We start from the raw sequence: 12,324 nt of genomic DNA on the forward strand, positions 1-12,324 counted from the left end.
ATAGTGCTGGGAAAACTGGAAGGCCACGTGCAAAATAATGAAACTAGACTGTTGTCTGTCACCACACACCAAAATTAACTCAAAATGGATTTAAGACCAGAATATAAGACCTGAAACAATAAAATGCATAGAAGGAAAAAAAAAAGAACTTAAGGATTTTGGACTTAAAGAGGATTTTATGGATTTAACCTCAAAGACAAGGGAACTAAAAGCAAAAATAAATGAATGAGACATCAAACTCAGCAAAAGAAATTGTAAACAAGGTGAAGAGACAACCATCCAAATGGGAAAATACATCTGCAAGCAAGGCTTCCAACAAGGGCGTAATATACAAAATATGACTGAATAACAACAACAACAAAAAATAAATGATCCAATCAAAAAATGGGCAGAGGACCTGAACAGACACTTCTCACCAGAGGACATACAAATGGCCAACAACTATATGAAAAGATGCTCAACATTTCTAGCTATTAGGGAAATGCAAATATGAATCACAAAGAGATACCATCTTACACCTGTTAGGATGACTATAATCAACAGGAAAAGCAATAACTAATGTTGGAGAGGATGTGAAGAAATAGGAACCCTCATGGTGGTACTGCAAATTGGTACAGCCACTATAGAAAACAATATGGAGTTTCCTCAACAAACTAAGAATTGATCTACCATATGATCCAGCAATCCCTCTACTGGGTATTTACCCCCAAATACTTGAAAACCCATATCCTAAAAGATATTTTCACACTGATGTTCATAACAGCACTATCCACAGTGGCCAGGACATGGAAGCTACTGAAGTGTCCTATGATAGATAATTGGCTAAAGAAGCTATGGTACATATATAAGGAGAGATGAAATACTGTCATTTGCAACAATCTGGATGAACCACGAGATAATCATGCTAAGCAAAATATGTGAGACTGAAACAGTTGAAAATCACATGATATAACTTATATGTGGGATATAAATCTAAAAGGAACAAATGAACAGGACAGAGACTCAGCGACATGGACAATGGACTAGTAGTTACTAGAGGGCAGGGGGTGGAGGAGGAGGGAAAAGATAGACAAGGTAAAGGGTGTCAAGTATAGGGGACTGGAGGAGGTTGAAATGGGTAAAGGGGATTAAATATATGGTAGCAGAAGGAAACTGGACTCTGGATGGTAATCACACAATAGAATATACAGATGTCAAATAATAATGTACACCTGAGAATTATATAATCGTATTAACCAATGTTACCCCCAATAAACTTAAATAAAATAAAATAAAAGAAAAATATCACAACTTGGAGTACAAAGTGTACTTTTTCTTCCACCTTCATCTTTGCTATATCGTATTGTATGATACACAGCATGATTTCCATACATTAACTTTGATTTTAGTAGTTAAAATAAAAAAGGTGGACCTTTAATATTTCTGTATAGAACAAGATAATTATTGAATATAATTAATTACAAAAGAAAAATAAGGTAACATCTGCGGGGAGGGTGTTATTATTCACCAGGAATACATTGGTACTCCACTAATATCAAAGAAGCTGAGATATACAGTTTTAACTGTAGATACTGGACATTTAGACCACAAATAATGAATAAGTCCTTGGGCAACTGTAATGACATTCATTTAACTGAAAAAGGCTTCCCCTTATCTCTATTAATCTCTGAAGTCAGTGGACCTAACCTATCATAGCTTTTGCATGTTTTTTAATACAGACACATATGTAATTTTAAATGTTTTGGGCACATAGTATAAAGGTTAAACATTTATATAGTTTATGAAGTGACTCCCTCAATTACTCTAGAACCCATCTGGCTCTATACATAGCTATTACAATAAAATTAACTGTATTCCTTATGGTGTACTCTACATTCCCATGACTGTTTTATAATTACTAAATTGTACTTCACCCCTTCAGATTTTTCACTCAGCCTCCCAAGTCCCTTCCCTTCTGGCAATCACCAGTTTGTCCTCCATATCTATGAGTGTATTTTAATTTAGTTTGTTCCTTTTGTTCCTTAGAGTCTTCATATAAGTGAAATCACATGGTATTTATCTTTCAACATCTGACTTATTTCACTCAGCATAATACCCTCTAGGTCCATTCATGTTGTTACAAATGGTAAGATTTCATTGTTATGGTTGAGTAATAGTCCACTGTATATATACTTCTTTATCCAATCATCTATTGGTGGGCACTTCTCTTGTTTTCATATCTTGGCTATTGTGAATAGTGCTGCTGTATAGGGATGAATAGATATTTACAAATTAGTATTTTGGTTCTCTTTGGATAAATACCCAGAATTGCAATTGCTGGGTCAAATGATAGTTCTATTTTTAATTTTTTGAGAAACTTCCAAACTGTTTTCCATAGTGGCTGACCATTTTTGCAATCCCACCAACAGTGTACAAGAATTCTCTTTTCTCCACATACTCACCAACACTTGTTTTTTCATTTATTGATGATAGCCATTCTATCAGCTGTGAGGTGATATCTCATTGTGGTTTTAAGTTGTATTTCTCTGATAATTAGTTATCTTGATCAACTTTTCATATGTCTATTGGCCAGCTGTATGTCTTTCTTGGAGGGATATTTATTCATGTCTTCTTCCCAGTTTTTAATTGGATTTTTGTTGTTGTTGTTGTTGTTTGGTGTGAGTTGTATGAATTCTTTATAAATTTTGGATATTAACCCCTTATCAGATGTGTCATAAACAAATATCTTCTCCCATTTAGTAGGTTCTTTTGTTTTGTTAATGATTTCCTTTGCTGTGCAATCCTTTTTAGTTTGATATAGTTGCATTTGTATATTTTTCCTTTTGTTTCCCTTGCCTGAGGAAATATATCAGAAAAAAAATATTAGTAATAGAAATAGCAGAGAATTTACTGCCTATGTTTTCTTCTAGAAGTTTTGTGGCTTTGAGTCTTACATTCTTGTCTTTAATCCATCTTCAGTTTATTCTTGGATATGGTATACGAAAGTAATCATATTTTAACTTTGTTTTGCATTTATCTGTGCAGTATTCCCAAAGCTATTTGTTGAAGAGGCCATCTCTACCCCATTGTATATTCTTGCTTCCTTTGTCATACATTAAATAAGCATATAGACATGGATTTATTTCTGGGCTCTTTATTGTGTTCCATTAATCTATGTGTCTGTTTTTATGCCAATACCATACTGTTTTGATTACTATAGCCCTATAGTATTGTTTGACATCAGGTAGTATATGACACCTTCAATTTTGTTCTTCTTCCTCAAGATTTCCCTGGCTATTCAGAATATTTTATGGTTCCATGTAAATTTTTGAATTATTTGTTCTAGCTCTCTGAAAAATGCCATTGGTATTTTGATAGGGATTGCATTGAATCTATAGATCACTTTGGGTAGTATAGCCATTTCAATGATGTTAATTCTTCCTTTCCCATGAGTTTGGTATATGCTTCCAATTATTTGTATCTTCTTCAATTTATTTTTTCAATGACATCATTTTCCTTGGTTAATTTGATTCCTAGTATTTTATTGTTTTTGGTGCAATTGTAGATAGAATTTTTTTTTAATTCCTCTTTCCGATAGTTCTTCATTGGTGTATAAAATGCAACCATCTTCTGAGTATTAGTTTTGTATCTTACTACTTTACTGAATTTATTTATCAATTCTAACAGTTTTTTGGTGGAATCTTTAGGGTTTTGAATCAAAATATATTAATTTAGGCCAAGTGGTCTTTAGAGCTAAAGTATGAAGTCAAGATAATTATAATTAATCATTGCTCTGTTCCCACTTTTTTCTAATTAATCTGGTAGGGGGAGACTAGATTCTGTTCCTTATGAGTTCCTACTCCATCATAAACTCCTTGTGTCTTCTCGAAACACACTGCTCCAGCAAGCTCTCACTGCTTGGCCCTGGGTCCTTGTACTGCACCTGCTAACCTCTTCTGACTCTAAAGCATCAGGACATGCCAACACACTACTCTTCTTTTTCAAGAGAGTCAGAATTTTAAGTCTCTATTCTCAAAGAACTATCTATTCAAAATTCCAACCTTAATAATGTCACTGAAGAAAACTAAAGAAAATTGCTTTAATCAGTTTATAGAAAAGTTGCTTCAGAGGAACCTTATGAATTCAGAAGCTCTATTGCAATCATTGCATGTCCCAACTTCTTCCCCCACTTTTTCTTTATATTTAATTAAAAATTAAAATTGAACCAAGCACACTTCCCCCTCCCTCTTCACCTCCCTCTCCTTCTCTTTTTCCTTCTCTCTCTTTCTATTCAGATTTTGTCAATATATATAACATTTCCTCAGAACCCTTCCTTCCTGATTGTCATCAATGCAATATCTACATCTATATCTGGACAGAAGAGTTGCTGATTCTTGATCAAACATTTCATTTGAGCATTTGGATTAGAAACTAATCAAAAACAATCCCCTAAAATATGGGTGTTTAAAAGTGTCACACTCCATTTTCAGTCTCTATCAGCAAAATTTTAGTCATCATCATGTTAGCAGTATTGCTGCTTTAATTATTTGAAAATAAAAAAAAAACTCCACTTAATTACACCTGAGTCATGATCATAATAAATTTTAGTATCGTTTTTTAAGAAAAATAAATCAGTAATATAAAATGTGAAACATTACAAACTACTTAAGGATAAGACATATGGATTACTCTTTCTTTGTCACACCTATCTTGCAATAGAAAAAGCTGTCTGGACCCACTCTGAAGTACAAAGAATAAAGAGAATAAATAATCTTATGCTAGCCCAGTAGATGTACATTGTATTGCCATATCCAAAGAGAAACAGAGATTTAAAAATCTTTATCTCCTTCAAAGGTGAATTATGAGCACAATTGCTCTCATTTGTATCAATTCTGTTTCTGAAATAAATGACAAATGGTTTTAAAGTAGAAAAAAGCACTTACCATCATATTTTGAAATCTTCCATTAAATGATATGAATCTAGGTTCATAAATTGTTGATTTGTAACTGTGATTTTTGCTTTTCAAAAGAAGACTCTGACACACATTTGTTCATAAGAAGTGTTATAAATTCTCTGATTACAGGCCATTTTCAGTCTCACAGGTGCTAAAGGGTCTTGTTTCTCTCATATTCATTTCTTTTCTTTGTCTACTACTTTTTTAGATGAACATTTCTAAGATTCTGCTCTCTTTCTTAAAAAAATCAAATGAAGAAACCAACATAACTTTGAAGGAAGTAATATCCTATGAATTCAAAGCTATGTTTTCCGATTATTATATTAATGTTATCTTTTAAAAATTAAGTTAAACACCAAAAGTCCATGCCATTTAAAAGATTGTGCCAGTGCCAGTAAGAGGAGCCCCCATAACATTATCTGGCTGTAAAAGCCAGTTGGAATTTTGTCCAAGAAAGACAAAGAGCTGCTAGAGATTGAGGTGCTGCTCTTAAAGGGCTTGTGCATAGAATCACTTGCTCACAAAGTCCCTTGTTCTAAGCTCCATTGCAGAGGCAACAGCTCAAAAGTTCCAGGAACATATGAAGAAGACCTAAATCAACTAACTTAAAGGCAAGACCTGGAGAGGAGTGGACAGCTCTCTCCAGGGACGAATGTGCTGGGAGATACCATTGTTCCCTTAATAAACTTTCCTCCCACCCATCTGGCCCAGAACAGGCAGACATCAAATCTGTGTTTTCCATTAACCTGGCTAACACTGTTAACTTTACCGTGGCGATTCCTTGAGATCCTGCTCCACACAACTTGCTGGACTGGTCTGAGCCTCCTCTGGCAGATCCTGAATAGAAGCAGCCTACCACTACTCCTGTCGAAGACTACTCACTTAAAGGACTACAGATGCCACAAAAGTGGAGGTCATCCTAGGCTGTCCCAAAGATCAATAAATCCACATATGAAGCAGCTAGTCTTGGCATGTATTGTAGGTCCTACCAAGCAACCTCAATTCCACAAGTGGTGACGGGGATAAACTTGGCATAAGTGATAGCAAGTCTTGGCCAGTAATGTCGCTCCAACTACGTTACTGGGCCTCAACCCTGGCACAAGTGCTGGACAACCTCGGCTTGTATCATAATGCCCACCAAAAGGTTTCAAGCCTGGCATAAATGGCAGCTGACTTCACTTCTCGGTGTAGCCTCTTTAAGAGACTTGCAGCCCAGTACAAAGAGAAACAACTGTAGACTACATTGTGGTTTCTGGCATTTAGCAGCAATCTCAGAACAATTGGTGGCTGAACTTGGCATGCATTGCAGCCTTACCCAGATGCCCCAGACTCAACAAAGCTGGTGGCCAGATTCAAACGACATGAGAGCTCCACCCAACCAGCTCTACAAATGATACACATAAAGGCAGAATTGACTGTCACCTGAGTCGCGTTAAAGCAAATCTCACAACAGACTGGCCTCTATCGTCACCACCAGCCCTCATAGCAATTCAGCTTGAGGGTCACCTCACCCAAAGACATGATGGGAGCAATTGAGGCCCAGATACAACAGGAGGGCACACATGATACACACACATGGGAAACCTCTGAAGTACCTGGCTCAGGGACACTGTGTCACTGGGTGCCACAGGACACTTACTACATAAGACCATTCTGCCAATACTGCGAGATGTAGTAGATCTACATAATGCATTAGAAATAAATACAGGGACTCAGCCTAAAGGAGGAGAAAAAGAAACATGTCCCAAATGAAAGAATAGGAGAAAACTCCAGAAGATGAACTCAAAAAGTATATAAGCATGGTATCAGATTCAGAATTCAAAACACTGGTTTTACGGATGCCAATGAATTCTGGAAAAGAATAGATAAACTCAGTGAAAACTTCACAAAGAGATAAATAATATGAAAATAAAATAGAAAATGTTAAAAAAAAGAGTCAAATTGAAGAATACAATAGCTAAAACAAAGAATATGCTAGAGAGAATAAACATAAGATAAGATGGAGGAAAATATTGATTCGGTGATCTGAAAGACAAGGTGACAGAAAACACCCAATCAGAACAGCAACAAGGAAAAAAAATAAAAATAATTAAAAACAACAATAGTTTAAGGGACATCTGGGACAACATCAAGTGTACCAACATTTACATCATAGGGGTACCAGAAAGATAAAAGAGAGAGAGAAAGAGAGAGAGCAAGACATCGAAAATCTATTTGAAGAAATAATGACTAAAAAATTTCCTAACCTGGCAAAGGAATTAGACATAGAAGTCTAGGATGCAGAAAAAAAATCTCAAACAAGAGGAATTCAAACAGACCCACACCAAGACACATCATAACTAAAATGCCAAAGGTTGTAGACCAAATAAAAATTTCTTAGAAGGGGAAACCAACAAGGGAGCTCCAACAGGCTATCAGTTGATTTTTTAAAAGAAACTTTGCAGACTAGTAGGGAAAGGTGCAACATCTTCAGTGATAAAAGAAAAAAAAACTTACAACCAAGGTTATTCTACCCAGCAAGACTCTCATTTAGAATCAAAGAGCAGATAAAGAGTTTCCCAGCCAAAAAAAAGCTAAAAGAGTTCATCACTATTAAACCAGTATTACAAGAAATACTATAGAGACTTAAGTAGAAAAGATAAAAAATAGGAATAAGAAATATTCTCATTGACAAAAAATGTGGATCAACCAACTATAAAGCTAGTACAAAGGTTAAAAAGCAGAAAGAAAATTATATGTAATTATATGAATAAGGGATGCCCACAAACACATACACACACATACACAAAGATTAAAGACTAAAGACAAAAACATCAACATGAAGTGAGTGAGTAAAACTTGTAGTGACTGTAGAATATATTCCAGAGTAAGCAACCATCACCTTAGAATTCACTACTACAAACAAAGCTTGGTATATATGAAACAAATGGTAACCACAAACTAAACGTCTCTAACAGGTAAACAAAAAATTAGGAGAAATGAATCTAAACATGGCACTATAAAAAGTCATCAACATCCAAGAGAAGAGAGCAAGAGAACAGAAAAGTAACAACTTCAAAAATAATCAGAAAAAAATAATAAAATTCTGATACTACATATCTATCGATAATTACTTTAAATATAAATGGATTAAGTGTTCCAATCATAAAGCATAGAGTAGCTGAATGAATTAAAAAAAAACCAAGACCCATACATATGCTGCCTACACTACAACTACTTGAGATCTAAAGACAAAGAGTCTGAAAAAAAAAAAAAGGAATGAAAAAAGAAATTTCTTGCAAGTGGAAATTAAAAAAAGGTGGGATAATAATGTTTACATCAGACAAAATAGACTTTAAAATAAATGTTGTAGCAAGAGACAAATAATGTCATTTCATAATGATAGAGAAATCAATCCAACAAGAAAGAATATAACTCTTGTGAACACTTATACAATCAAAGTAGGAGCACCTAAACATAGAAAGCAATTATTAACAAACATAAAGGCAGATATTGACGGTAAGATAAGTATAGTAAGGGACTTTAACATTACATTGATATCAATGATAGATCATCCAAACAAAATCAACAAGGAAATTTTGGCATTAAATGATTAATTAGAATACATTAATGTAATAAACATTTTTAGAATATTTCACCCCAAGACAACAGAAAAAGTATTCTTTTCCAGTATACACATGGAACATTTTTTTCAAGATATACCACATATTGGGACACAAAACAGTCTCAGTCTTTAAGAAGACTAAAATGATATCAAGTATCTTCTCAAATCACAATGGTATGAAACAAAAAATCAATTACAATATGAAAATTGGAAAACACACAGAAATGTGGAGGTTAAATAATACAATACTAAACAAGAAATGAAATAACAATAAGGTCCAGGAAAAAATCAGAAGCCACCTTGATATAAATGAACACTGGAACACAATGATCCAAAATTTATGTAACACGACCAAAGCAGTTCTAAGAAGGAAATTTATATCAATAGAGGCCTATTTCAAGAAACGAGAAAAATCTCAAATAAATAATTTAATCTTATACCGAAAAAAAGTAGAAACATGAGGAAAAAAACTGCCCAAAGTGAATAGAAGGAAGAAAATAATAAACATCAGATCTAAAATAAACAAAATAAAATCTAAAAATAAGGAGAAAAGATCAATAAAACCAAGAAATGATTCTCTGAAAAAATAAAATTAAGAAATTTGTAGCCAGATTCATTAAGAAAAAAAGAGGACCCAAATAAACAAAATCGGAGATGAAAGAAAAGTGATAATCAACACCACAGAAATGCAAAGGATTATAAGAAAATTCTACAAAAAATTATATGACAACAATATGAACAACCTAAAGGAAATAGATAGATTTCTAAAAATTTACATTTTTTCAGAATAGATCAAGAAGAAACAGAAAGCCTGAACAGACAGAACTACTAACAAAGTTGAATCAGTAATCAAAAAACTCCAAATAAAAAGCCCTGGACCAGAAAGCATCACAGGTGAATTTTACCAACACTCAAAAAATTAACACTTATCCTCCTTAAACTATTCCAAAAATATTTAAGAGGAGGGAAGTCTCCCAAATGCACTTTACAAGGCCGCCATTACCCTAATTCCAAAACAAGGCAAGATATAACCAAAAAAAATTATAGGCCAATATCTCTGATGAACATAAATGTAAAAATTTTCAAACAAATTAGCAAACCTAATTCAGCAATACATGAAAAGATCATACATCTCTTCTCTTCACCATATACGAAAACAAACCCAAAATAGTATTAAATACTTAAATGTATGACCTGAAACCATAAAACTTCTAGAAGAAAACATAGACAGTAAACTCTGTGATATCACTGTTAGAACTTTTTTTTGCAGGGGAGGAGGGATATGTCTCCTCAGGCAAAGAAAACAGAAGAAAAAATAAACAGAAGGAAATACATCAAACTGGAAAGTTTTTGCACAATTAAGGAAACCACCAACAAAATGCAAAGACAATGTACTGATTGAAAGAAGGTATTTGCCAATGATGCATTCAATAAGAGGTTGACATACAAAATACATAACAAAATCATAGAAATTAAGACCAAAAAAAAAAAAACCCCTCAAACAATTCAATTAAAAAATTGGCTAAGGACCTGATTAGACATTTCTCCAAAAAGGACATACAAATGGCTAATAGACATATGAAAAAAAATGTTTAATGTCACTAATCAGACAAATGCAAATTAAAACCACAATGTGATATCATCTCACACCTGTCATAATGGCTATCTTTAATAAATCAATAAGCAAGTGTTGGTCAGGATGTGGAGAAAATGAATCCTCATGCATTGTTGCTGGGATTGTAAATTGGTACAGACACTATGTAAAACAGTATGGGGGTCACTCCAAAAACTAAAAACTACCATGTGATCTAGCATTTCCACTTTTGTATAGAATATCCGTTCTTTTCAAATGCACATGGAACATTTTCCAGGATAGACAACATTTTCAGGAACTTAATAAGTTTCAATAAATTTAAGATTATTGAAATTGTATCAAGGATCTTCTCAAATCACAACTGTGATTTAAAGAAACTCAAAACACTAATTCAAAAAGATATATATAAATTCCTATGTTTACTGCAGCTTTATTTACAGTAATGAAGATATGAAAGCAACCTAAGTGTCCAACAATAGGCAAATGGATAAAGATAATGTGGTACTTATATACAATAAAACATTAGCCTTAAAAAAGAATGAAATACTGGGTATTTACTCCAAAAAACTTGAAAACACATATCTAAAGATATTTGCACACCAGTGTTCACAGTAGCATTATTCACGGTGGTCAAGACATGGAAGCAACAAAAGTGTCCTACAATAGAGGATTGGATAAAGAAGCTGTGGTACATACATACAATAGAATATTACTCAGTCATAAGAAGAGATGAAATACTGTCATCTGTGGCAACCTGAATGGACCTCGAGATAATCATGCTAAGCAAAATAACCCAGACATGAAAATTGGAAACCCATGATATCACTCATATGTGGGATATAAATCTAAAAGCAACAAACAGGATATACAAACCGAAACTCTTGGACATAGACAATAGACTAGTAGTTACCAGACGAGAGGGGAGAGGGGGGAGGTAGACAGGGTAAAAGTGCTCAAATATGTGGTGACCAAAAGAAATCTAACTATGGGAGATGAACACACAATGTAAATATATATATGTGTGTATATACACACACACACACACACACACACACACATATATATACACACACACATATACACCTTACTGTTACAATGTATAGCTTAAACTTATCAGATTTCATTAATCAATGTCACCATAAAAGAAAGGTAAAATAAATAAATAAATAAAAATAAATAGAAACTAATGGAAAGATTGACTATTTAAAAAAAAAAAAGGAATGAAATCTTACCATTTGCAACAATACAAATGCCACAGAAAGCATTAAGAAGTACAGATTGCCATTTGTATAAAAATAGTCAAAGGATCGTAAAGTACACCATAGGGAATATTGCCAACAGTATTGTAATAATTGTGTATGATGTCACATGGGTACTAGACTTAAGGGTGTGTTCACTCCCTTAAGTGTATAAATATCTAACCATTATGCTGTATGCCTGAAACTAATATAATATTCTAAGTTAGATGAACTTGAAAAAAATTTTTTTAAAAAAAAGGTCTTCAATTAAATTAAAAACAAAAATATTGCCAGGCCTATCTCAGAAAATTACATTAGTATTTGCTTCTTAAATTTTTTGGTGACGATAATGATAGCTAGTGCAATGGCTAATATAGAAAAAAGAGAGATGTCCCATATTAATTCAATATTATATTCAATAACTCTAAAAAGCTCATTATAATTGTAGTGAACAGTTTGGGGAAAACATTTTGGTGGTAATATTATATACCACCCAGACCCTCCTTAACTGTTGACAGTGTGGACAGGAGACAGCTTTTAGTTGCCAACCCCTTCACTTCACCGAAGGTCACACCTGATATGGTTGGGGCATGTCGAATGATTAATTGATGCAGGAGTAGAAAGTCCATTCATCACATCCTGAGTCTGGTACATCTGGAGTCAGACTAGCCCCTCAACACCCTATGGGATCAGTCAAAATTACCCTTGAGCCTGCACTACAGGGTTAGTTTCTTGTCATTCTTCTTTCTATCCATAGGCATAGATTCCAAAAGTACTCCTTAATAAATATCTAGCACACCTCTATTTCAGAATATGTATGAAGGAGAACTCAACCTGCAACAAATGTTCAGGATGGGTAGATTTCATACATCGCAGTGGTTAGACTCTCAAAAAAATAATATCTTTAAGTGTTCTTAGTTTTTTTTTTAAGTTCTTAAAGTTGTACAGATTTTA

The 12,324-nt window shown here is 33.8% G+C and overlaps 1 protein-coding gene across 2 annotated transcripts in view; it reads right to left on the minus strand.

Moving 5' to 3' along the window:
- Window positions 1-12,324, minus strand: part of TRPC4 (transient receptor potential cation channel subfamily C member 4) — a 206,084-nt gene that overhangs the window by 165,166 nt on the left and 28,594 nt on the right. The window lies entirely within an intron of this gene.

This window comes from Rousettus aegyptiacus, unplaced genomic scaffold, assembly GCF_014176215.1.
Source record: "Rousettus aegyptiacus isolate mRouAeg1 unplaced genomic scaffold, mRouAeg1.p scaffold_m13_p_11, whole genome shotgun sequence".
NCBI classification, from domain to species: domain Eukaryota; kingdom Metazoa; phylum Chordata; class Mammalia; order Chiroptera; family Pteropodidae; genus Rousettus; species Rousettus aegyptiacus.